Genomic DNA, 12,048 nt, shown 5'->3' with positions numbered 1-12,048 from the left:
ACCAGGCACCACACCATGAAAAACGGTGTTTGACGGTTTAAGATTCTTATTTGTCAATCCCATACAACGGAAGGTATCATAATATAGGATGTTGATACTACTTCCCCCATCCATGAGTACCTTAGTGAACTTATATCCCCCAACTTGAGGGGCCACTACTAAGGCCAGATGACCCGGATTGTCAACCCGGGGCGGGTGATCCTCTCTACTCCACAAAATGGGTTTCTCAGACCAACGCAAATACTGAGGCACCGCCGGTTCAATAGAGTTTACTGCCCTCTTGTGAAGCTTCTGATCACGCTTACACAAGCTAGTGGTGAAGACATGATATTGCCCACTATTTAACTGCTTAGGATTGCTCTGATAACCCGACTGCTACTGCTGCTGCTGTTGGTTCCCCTAATGGTTGTAACCTCCCTGGTTGCCCTGATTCCCTTGATTGTTGTATCCGGTTTGATTACCCTGGAATCCTGAACCGGAGCTGCCACCTCCATAACCCGACCCATGGAAACCACCTCCTGAACCGCTGGGCGAGCCATTATCATACTGAAACATATTGGAATTCTTGAAATCTTGCATGATATAACAATCCTTCCAAAGATGTGATGCTGGCTTCTCCTTTGACCCATGCTTTGGACAGGGTTGGTTTAACAGGCGCTCCAATTGGGGCCTGAACCTCCACCTCTCTGGGGCCGCTTGCCCTTACAGCGCTGACCATTGTCCTGAGCATTGGTGTTAGCCACAAAGTCCAAGCTGTTGTCGGCCTTGCGCTTACCATTGTTCCCATGGCCTGCCGGGTTATGCTGCTGACCCTTGGTGTTGCCGTTCTTTTTCCCTTTCCCCGGTTTGTCCTCCTCTGAGTCAGGGTCTTTGGTAGTATCTGAATCAGCGTATTTAACCAAAGCGGCCATAAGCGTTGACATATCATTGCAGTGACGTTTGAGCCTTCCTAACTTCTGTTTGAGCGGCAGAAAACGGCAATTGCCCTCCAACATTAGTACTGCGGTATCTGCATTGATACGATCCGATGAATGCAAAATTGTTGAGACCCGCTTTACCCAATGGGTCGTGGACTCCCCATCCTCTTGGACACAAGCGGCCAGATCCACAATTGACATGGGCTGCTTACAAGTATCTTTGAAATTCTGGATAAACCGGTGCTTCAATTCGGCCCATTATCCAACAGAGTTAGTTGGTAAGCTCTTCAACCAAGTACGAGCTGTCCCTTCCAACATCATGGTGAAGTATTTAGCACATACTGCTTCATCCATATCCAAAATCTCCATTGCCATCTCGTAGCTTTCAACCCACGCCTCTAGTTGCAGATCGGCGGTGTAATTGGGTACCTTACGAGGTCCTTTGAAATCCTTAGGCAGTCTCACATTACGCAAAGCGGGGGTAAGACACGGCACCCCTAAGGAACTGAATACCACACCTGGTTCGACTGAAGCGGTGGGGTGAATTGGAGTAGGCTGATGGGCCCCATGTAGAGCTACTAACTCGGCCTCTCGACGTGCGCGACCATGATCCACCACATCCTGCGCATTGGCACCTCCCCCTGCCGGGTTGTGCCCTCGCGGCGAGTTACGACGACATGCACTGCTTGACATGGCCAGTTCATCCTCAACGCGCCTGTTGTAGCTCCGGCTTGGACGGGGGGTGGAATGAATCCTCTCACGACTGTGCGAATATGCCTGCTGCTGGTCTAGAGCTGTTTGAAGGAGATCTCTGGCCCGTCGTGCTTCAACCGCAACTGGTGATACGCCGTCGGTTGGGAGGGCTGCTAACCGTGAAGCGGCGGCCACAATGTTGTCCAACGGGTTGGAGTAATGCCCGGGAGGTGTTGGAACATACTGTGGCACAATGTTGTTCTGACGAGGCGGGTCCATCGTGCACGACTGAACCGGCGCTCTTGTCCCTAACGCCTCCGTCCGATTTAATATTGACTGGTTACTAGTTCCTGCTCCTGGCGTATTGAAGAGATTTCTTGGCTCATAACCCGGCGGTAGATGCGACCGGTATCTTCTTATCATGACTTCTTCTGAAGCATTCTGATCCAGCCTAAGCCGGTAGGCCTGAGCTTCCAACTCGGCCCGTTATGTAGCCATCCTAGCGTTCTCTGCCACTAGGTCCGCTTTAGCCTAAGTTATCTGATCTTTCACCTTTGCAATCTCCGCGTTGTGCTAATCCCGGGCTACTGCGCCCACCTCTGCGGCCATCAATGTTGCCAAAGCGTCGAACAAGTCAGACAGAACTTGAGCCGGAAGCAGCGCAGAGCTTCCTGCCCCCGCCGGCGTGGCCGTTGCTGAACCGGAGAGTATTGCTGTAGCGGTTGATGAGTGGGGCGCTGACTGTGTACCGGCCATGAAGACAGCGACTCGGTTTGGCAGATCAGGGGAGTCCGGAATACTGTTGCCCTCGGAACCTCCACTAATCCGGTCATCCTGCAGCTGATAGAGCGATTCGGTTTCTCGAGAAGACTTGTCATCGGAGCAGACAACGGTTTCTCCATCGGATGCCGGACCATCCTCATACTCTGCTCCATGGATGACACCTACGAAAACATGCCTTGCCATGGGCTGAACCAGGGACGGGCTTGCACGCTGAGCCGTCTCGATGATGTCGGTGCAGGTGTCTGGCTCAGGGCCCGGTTCGCCAATCTTGCCGATGAAGACGTGAATCCCACCAAAGGGGACCCGGTACCCGTATTCGATTGAATCGGCCTCGGGGCCCCATCCTGCGTTGTCGATGTAGAGCTTGCCGCGATGACTCTTCATCATCCGGCCCACAGCGTATCCCTTGAGTCCATCAAAGCTGCTCTTTAAGAACTCGAAACCATCGTGCAGTAGCCCCACGGTGGGCGCCAACTGTCGTGGGTTTGTCACGGAGATGTCCTTGTGAAAGGACTTAATCGTGGAGCCATCGCAACGGGTTAGCTTAAAGAGGTTAAACTAGACAAGGGGACATGGGGAATTTTATACTAGTTTGGCCCCTTCGATGAAGGTAAAAGCCTACGTCTAGTTGTGATTGGTATTGCTAGGGTTTCAATGACCAAGGAGCGAATCCGCTTTGACTGGCCCTCGAGTTGTTGTTTTCCTATCCCTAAACCGCTGCCGGGTCATCCCTTTATATACATAGGTTGACGCCCGCCGGTTTACAGAGTCCCGAAGCCGGATCATAAATGTGTCCGGTTCGGCCTCTACACTTCCTATCTTACAATGCAAGTTACATAATAAGGTCGGTTTACATCTACAGGCCTTAACTCTCCTTTGGGCCTTGGGACTCCATAAAGCGCCATCATTCTTACGTCTTCATGGGCTTCTAATCTTCATAAAGTTAATCCGGCTACTCCTAGCCGGTTTACGCCCAACAGTAATATCCCCAACAGTTGCCGTTTCTTAAAGTTTGGGGTTGCGATGCTTATGTGAAAAAGCTTCAGCCTGATAAGCTCGAACCCAAATCAAAGAAGTGCATCTTCATAGGATACCCAAAAGAAACTGTTTGGTACACCTTCTATCATAGATCCGAAGGCAAGATCTTTGTTGCTAAGAATGGATCCTTTCTAGAGAAGGAGTTTCTCTCGAAAGAAGTGAGTGGGAGGAAAGTAGAACTTGATGAGGTAATCGTACCTTCTATCGAATTGGATAGTAGCTCATCACAGAAAATCGTTCTCGTGATGCTTACACCAACTAGAGAGGAAGCTAATGATAATGATCATGAAACTACGGATCAAGTTACTACCAAACCTCATAGGTCAACCTGAGCACGATCCGCACCAGAGTGGTATGGTAATCCTGTTCTAGAAGTCATGTTACTAGACCATGACAAACCTACAAACTATGAGGAAGCGATGATGAGCCCAGATTCCAATAAATGGCTTGAGGCCATAAAATCTGAGATATGATCCATGTGTGAGAACAAAGTGTGGACTTTGGTGAACTTGCTCGATGATCGGCAAGCCATTGAGAATAAATGGATCTTCAAGAGGAAGACAGACGCTGATGGTAGTGTTACTATCTACAAAGCTCGACTTGTCGCAAAAGGTTTTCGACAAGTTCAAGGTGTTGACTATGATGAGATTTTCTCACTCGTAGCGATGCTTAAGTCTGTCCAAATCATGTTAGCAATTGCCACATTTTATGAAATCTGGCAAATGGATGTCAAAACTGCATTCCTTAATGGATTTCTTAAAGAAGAGTTGTATATGATGCAACCAAAAGGCTTTGTCGATCCTAAAGGTACTAACAAAGTGTGCAAACTCCAGCGATCCATCTATGGACTGGTGCAAGCATCTTAGAGTTGCAATATACGCTTTGATAAGGTGATCAAAGCATATGATTTTATACAAAATTATGGTGAGGCATGTATTTACAAGAAAGTGAGTGGGAGCTCTGTAGAATTTTTGATATTATATGTGGATGACATATTCTTGATTGGAAATGAAGAATTCCTGGATAGCATAAAAGGATACTTGAATAAGATTTTTTTCAATGAAAGACCTCGGTGAAGCTACTTATATATTGGGCATCAAGATCTATAGGGATAGATCGAGACACTTAATAGACTTTCACAAATCACATACCTTGACAAGATTTTGAAGAAGTTCAAAAATGGATCAGTCAAACAAGGGTTCTTGCATGTGTTGCAAGGTGTGAAGTTGAGTAAGACTCAAAGCCCGACCATGGTAGAAGAAAGAGAGAGAATGAAAGTCATTCCTTATGCCCTAGCCATAGGTTCTATAAAGTATGCCATGCTGTGTACCAGACCTACTGTATACCTTGCCATGAGTTTGACAAGGGAGTACAATAGTGATCTAGGAGTATATCACTGGACAACGGTCAAAATTATCCTTAGAGGACTAAGGAAACATTTCTCGGTTATGGAGGTGATAAAGAGTTCGTCGTAAAAAGTTACGTCGATGCAAGCTTTGACACCGATCTGGATGACTCTGAGTCTTGATCTGGATACATATTGAAAGTGGGAGCATTTGGATAGAGTAGCTCCGTGCAGAGCATTGTAGACATAGAAATTTGCAAAATACACGCGGATCTGAATGTGGCTAACCCATTGACTAAACCTCTCTCACAAGCAAAACATGATCACACCTTACTACTCTTTGGGTGTTAATCACATGGCGATGTGAACTAGATTACTAACTCTAGTAAACCCTTTGGGTGTTGGTCACATAACGATGTGAACTATGGGTGTTAATCACATGGTGATGTGAACTATTGGTGTTAAATCACATGGCGATGTGAACTAGATTATTGACTCTATTGCAAGTGGGAGACTGAAGGAAATATGCCCTAGAGGCAATAATAAAGTTATTATTTATATTTCCTTATATCATGATAGATGTTTATTATTCATGCTAGAATTGTATTAACCAGAAACTTGATACATGTGTGGATACATTGTAACACCTACGATGCAGCTATATCTCCCACGTGTCGGAGCACGACTTAGAGGCATAACCGCATTGTAGGCATGTCGCAAGAGGGGTAATCTTTACACATCCCAAGTATTGAATAAGAAAGAGGTACAGAGATGGCTTACAATCGCCACTTCAAACAATACATAAATATAGCATTACATCATCCAGATACAATCAAGGTCCGACTACGGAACCAAAATAAAGACAACCCCAAAAGCATAAGATCCCCGATCGCCCCAACTGGGCTCCACTACTGATCGTCTGGAAAGGAAACGTAGTATCGTCCTGAGTCCTCATCGAACTCCCACTTGAGTTCAGTCGCATCCCCTGGAATGGTATCATCGGCACCTGCATCTAGTTTTGGAAGTAATCTGTGAGTCATGGGGACTCAGAAATCTCACACCCTCACGATCAAGACTATTTAAGCTTATGGGTAGGGAAAAGATATGAGGTGGAGCTGCAGCAAGCACTAGCATATATGGTGGCTAACTTACGCAAATGAGAGCGAGAAGAGAAGGCAAAGCACGTTCGAGAAACTACGATCAAGAAGTGATCCTAGAACTACTTACGTTCAAGCATAACATGAGACCGTGTTCTCTTCCCGGACTACGCCGAAAAGAGACCATCACGGCTACACACGCAGTTGATCCATTTTAATTAAGTTAAGTTTCAAGTTCTCTACAACCGGACATTAACAAATTCCCATCTGCCCATAACCGCGGGCACGGCTTTTGAAAGTTCAAATTCCCGCGGGGGTGTCCCAACTTAGCCCATCACAAGCTCTCACGGCCAACGAAGGATATTCCTTCTCCTAGGACGGCCCGATCAGACTCGGAGTCCCGGTTACAAGACATCTCGACAATGGTAAAACAAAACCAGCAAAGCCGCCCGTGTGCCGACAAGTCCCAATAGGAGTTGCACATATCTCGTTCTTAGGGCACACTGGATAGGTCAAGCTACGAGTAAAACCAACCCTCGAGTTGCCCCGAGGTGGCCCCGCAGGCTGCCTGTTTCGGACCAACACTCAGAGGAGCACTGGCCCTGGGGGGGGGGTTAAAATAAAGATGACCCTTGAGTCCGTGAAACCCAAGGGAAAACGCTAGGTGGCAAATGGTAAAACCAAGGTTGGGCCTTGCCGGAGGAGTTTTATTCAAGGCGAACCGTCAAGGGGTTCCCATTATAACCCAACCGTGTAAGGAACGCAGAATCAAGGAACATAACACCGGTATGACGGAAACTAGGGCGGCAAGAGTGGAACAAAACACCAGGCATCAGGCCGAGCCTTCCACCCTTTACCAAGTATATAGGTGCATTAAAGTAAACAAGATATATAATGATATCCCAACAATAATCATGTTGCAACAAGGAACGAACTCCAATCTTCACCTGCAACTAGCAACGCTATAAGAGGGGCTGAGCAAAGCGGTAACGTAGCCAAACAACGGTTTGCTAGGACAAGGTGGGTTAGAGGTTTAACATGGCAATATGGGAGGCATGATAAAGCATGTGGTAGGTATTGAGGCATAGGCATAGCAATAGAGCGAGCAACTAGCAAGCAAAGATAGAAGTGATTTCGAGGGTATGGTCATCTTGCCCGCAAAGTTCTCCGAGTTGACATAAGCTTGATCCTCGTAAGCGTACTCAACGGGTTCCTCGATCACGTACTCGTCTCCCGGCTCTACCCAAAGCAAGAACACAAGCAAAGGGAACCACAATCAACCACGGTGCAATGCGCAAGCAACATGATGCAAAACATGGCATGATATGCGGGATGTAATATGCAATACATATGCGTGCTTCAGAAAGGAAAGATTGAACCAGGCCTCAACTTGGCAAACCAAGAGTGCCGCTGGAAAGATGAGTTGATTTCGGTCGAAATCGATATAAATATCACCGGAATCGGATGCACGGTTTGCAAAAGGCAAGCAAAACAATAATGACACAATTCTGCGATTAACAGCATGATGCCATCTAGAATGCAACAAGAAACTAAGCTACTGCACTCCAACATATCCACAAAGCACATGGCAGTGCTCTAATCAAGATGCTTGACAAAAGATGAAGACTGAGCTACAGCTAAATCACACAATAGCAGGTTCAAACAAGCATTGCAAAAGTGCAAAAGATATCAGGTTCACAGACTTAGTGAAAATAACAACATGTCAGGAATTAATATCACGAAGAAATGTTTAGAGCAAGATAACAACATGCTACAGGAACATATCATGGCAAAGCAAGGCATGGCATGAAACTACTCAAAGCATATAACAGAAGTCCCTTACTGACCATAAGCCAAAAAGGATCAGAAGATACAATGGCAACCATGTAAACATAGCAAGTTTCGTTAACAGATTCAGACTTAGCAGAAAACTGGACATGGCTAAAACAGAGTTACGTAGGCATGTTTGCGAGCTCGATGCACTCACCACAAGGCATTGCATGACAAACTAAGCATACACCCAGGAAGAAGACATGATCAATAAGCTAACCATGGCAAGAACACTCTCATAGCATGCATGGATCAACTACAACAACCTTGGCAAAATTGATTAACACGTAAACAATCTGCCAGGAACACTTTATAGCAAAAGTAGAGTAAGATTGAGTCATGCTAGGGTACTCCATAATTGCAAACAAAGACATGGATGGATAGAGCAAAACAATATGTCAAAATCATCCTTACTGAACATGCTCAAAAGAGGCATGGATCACTCTGTAGCAACATGAATACATGGCATCAAAAATAATATCAGGGAAAAGACTTAGTGAAATTCTAAGTCCCTGAAATCAGCAACATCACGAGAGCTACTTTGCATGCTTGTTTCACTCATAAAGTGCACAAAGAGACATGGCATAAATACTAGCATGTAGTAGGCATGGAAATGAAGCTAACCATGTGGCAAACACCTACATAGCATGATTGACATGAATCACACAAAAATGACAAAACATCATCATGATGCAAAATGCCATGTTCATGAACTTGCTCAAATGCAAAAACCAATGCTACCACTAGATTGGTGGGATTTTTCTAGCCCAAAAACATATATAATATGCTGGGGTTCTTATAGAAAAATCTTCACAAATGCTCTAAGTTGAAACCTGCCTAAAAAGGAATCCTCAGCACATGCCAAATCTGGAATAAAACAGGACACGAGGAAAAAGGCTAGGGGTACCCAGGCTGTACCCAGCCGTTAGACTGACTGTTGGGCCCCTGGGCCACGTGGCTGGGTGCGCTGGGGTGTGAGAATGACCTGTTGGGTCAGTCTGACACTGACACTAAAGAGAAATAAGAAAAGGCTTATGCGCCCGAGGGGGATCGAACCCTGGTCGCCCGCGTGGAGAGAAGTGGCTCGTGCCATTGGGTTAGGCTCGGTATGCTGGTCAGCAAGGGGCTCGACCTTACTTGAGGTGGGTTTAGGCTGGTACGAGCCTCCTTCTACCCTGCACCAGAGACGAAACAGTCGACGCCGGCGACGGCGGGAGCCTAGAGGCGGCGGCGGGCATGCGGGATGTGCAGGGGAGTGCGCGTGCAAGCGGAGCAGCAAGGGAAAGCACGCGTGCGGGCCTTCCCGAGGACAAGCTCGTGCTAGCCTCGGTGGCTATGGCGGTAGCTAGGCGAGGCCTGGGGCTCGCGCGGGGCTGCTGCGCTATGGGAGCGCGTGCGCGTGCTAACTGGAGCGCTGAGGTGAGTGTGGCAAGGCGAAGCAGGGAACGCACGGGCAAGCCGCGGCCATGACAGGAACTACCCAAAAAAAATACAACCTTGCCGGAGCACCGAGAGCACAGGAAAGATTGAACCGAAGCGGCGCCTGCGGTGATCTATTGACGACAGGAAGGAGCAGGGAGGAAGATGGGTATACCTCCTTACCCTAGGAAAAAACGACGATGATGGAGACGAGCCTGCGGCGATGCAAACGAGCTCTGAACCTGGCGGGGCTGCTGTCCGGGAAGAAGAGGAAGAAGACAGGTCGGAGAAGTCGATCCAGAGGCCGTAGAGGCCGCGTTCGTCGTGGAAGGAGACGCAGAGGAACTTGGAGGACTCCCTCACGGCGACAGGAGGGATCGGAATGCGGTCGGAGAGGCTACCCCGAGCTTGAGCTCGAGCTCGGCGGGGCCATGGCGGGCAGGGCGAGGGCGCGGAGTGTGGTGCTATCCTAGGCGGCGGTGAGGTAGGTAGAGGAGGGGGATCGGTCGAGGAGGAACCCTAGGACGCGGGGGACAAGTTGTATTGGGCTAGGGAAGCTTCTCCGGCCGTCAAATCGACCGGACGTCGATGTGGCGCGTCTGGATGAGCTGCCGTACACGGGAGATGACCCTCCTGTCGCTAGCAGGCTGGATGGGCTGCTGCTGCGGGAGTTGGGCTGCAGGCGCTGGTGCGCTGGGAGGCCGGCCCAGGTAAGTTTCCTTACTTATCTTTCTGTTTAATAAATAAACAGTCCCCAAAGGAAAAGTCTAGGAGGTTTGGGGAAGAATATGGAAGAAGTAGAGATATACTTGGACTCCTGGAAATATGGGTCATTTGATTAAATTACTTTGGGGATTTTCAAAGGAAGAAAATTAAATCAAGTTTGAATTAAATTCAAACTTGAGTCAATTTTTAACCCAACCAAAACATATTCAAGAGAGCTGAAAATTGGTATAGAGGATGTAGGCAAGGTCTAATATTTGTAGGAAAAAGTTGAACACTAATGGATTAGTGCAATATGGGACTTGCAAATGAATGGAAGAAAGGGGTAGGAAGGAGAAGTGATGGTGCAATGGTTGAGTGGGGACAAGGGGGAATGCACATGATGCTCATGATAACAACATGAATGACCAAATGCAAAAAATGGCAAGCATAAAACTATACTTGAAATGACCAAGGGGAAAACATAAGATGGCATAGAGAAAATAAGACAAGTAAAGGCAAGACAAAGCAACAGGAAACAAGGCAAACCCAAAATGAAACCCACAAAGAGGAAAAACCACTTGGTATTGAACATGACAAGGTTGGATACATATCAAAATATGGAAGTTTTACATCTGGGGTGTTACAACACTCCACCACTACGAAAGGATCTCGTCCTAAGATCTAGGACTGGAAAAACTCCGGATATTTGAAACGGAGGTGGTCCTCGCGTTCCCAGGTGGCTTCACGGTCGGAATGATGTGACCACTTCACTTTCAGGAATTTGATAGACTTGTTGCGAGTCTTGCGCTCAGTTTCTTCAAGAATAGCAATGGGATGCTCATGATAAGGCATGTCTTCTTGGAGATCAATCTCTTCGAAGTTGATGGTGCAGTCAGGAGTCTTGAAACACCTGCGAAGCTGAGACACATGAAACACGTCATGCACGTTTGCAAAGTTGGATGGAAGCTCAAGTTGATAGGAGAGATCGCCTCTCTTTCTAATGATCTTGAAAGGACCCACGTATCTAGGGGCAAGCTTCCCTTTGATACCGAAGCGACAAGTACCTTTCATTGGAGATACGTGGAGGTAGACATGGTCTCCGATCTCGAAAGCCAGGTCACGATGCTTGCTATCATAGTAACTCTTCTGGCGCGATTGCGCGGCTTTGAGATTTTCACGAATGACTTTGCACATTTCTTCAGCCTCTATGATCAAGTCATTGCCAAGAAGTTGGCGTTCACCAGTCTCTGACCAGTTAAGAGGAGTACGACACTTTCTGCCATAGAGAATCTCGAATGGGGCCTTGCCCGAACTCGCTTGGAAGCTGTTGTTGTAGGAGATCTCAGCATATGGAAGACAATCTTCCCACTTCATACCAAAAGAAATGACACATGCCCTGAGCATATCTTCAAGAATTTGATTGACTTGCTCAACTTGGCCACTAGTTTGAGGCTGAAAGGTTGTGCTGAAGCGAATGTTGGTGCCCATGGCCTTCTAGAAGGAATCCCAAAACTTAGAGGTAAAGATGCTTCCACGATCTGAAGATATCAATTGCGGAATGCCGTGCAAGGAGACAATCCTAGAGGTATATAGCTCTGCCAACTGAGCTGCTGTGATAGATTCTTTGATAGGAAGAAAATGAGCCACTTTAGTGAGCTTGTCGATGACAACAAAGATAGCATCATTGCCACGCTTGGACTTGGGAAATCCAGTCACGAAGTCCATCTCAATATGGTCAAACTTCCATTCTGGAAATGGCAAGAGGTTGGAGGAGACCAGCTGGCCGTTGGTGTTCTGCTTTCACTCTTATGCAGACATCACATTCATTCACGAACTGAGCAATCTCGCGCTTCATTCGAGTCCACCAATACGACTGCTTGAGGTCATGGTACATCTTTGTACTCCCAGAACGAATAGAAAGGAGTGAATTGTGAGCCTCATTCATAATGACTTTACGAAGGTCACCCTTAGGAACAACAATGCGATCCTCGAAGAATAGAGTATCTTTGTCATCAAGGCGATAGCACTTGTACTTGGGTTGGCTCTTGGCAATTCCAATCTTCACCTTCTTCACCATGGCATCAAGAAGTTGAGCCTCACGAATTTGATCTTCCAAAGTAGGAGAGACTTGGAGGTTGGCAAGAAATCCTTGAGGAACAACTTGGAGATTAAGTTTGCGGAAAGCTTCACAAAGATCCAGTTGATAGGGCTTGAGAATCAA

Source organism: Triticum urartu, chromosome 7A, assembly GCF_056163025.1.
Source record: "Triticum urartu cultivar PI428250 chromosome 7A, HENAU_Tu73, whole genome shotgun sequence".
Lineage (NCBI taxonomy): Eukaryota > Viridiplantae > Streptophyta > Magnoliopsida > Poales > Poaceae > Triticum > Triticum urartu.
The sequence above is the reverse complement of the archived record's forward strand: the minus strand, read 5'-3'. Positions refer to the sequence as shown.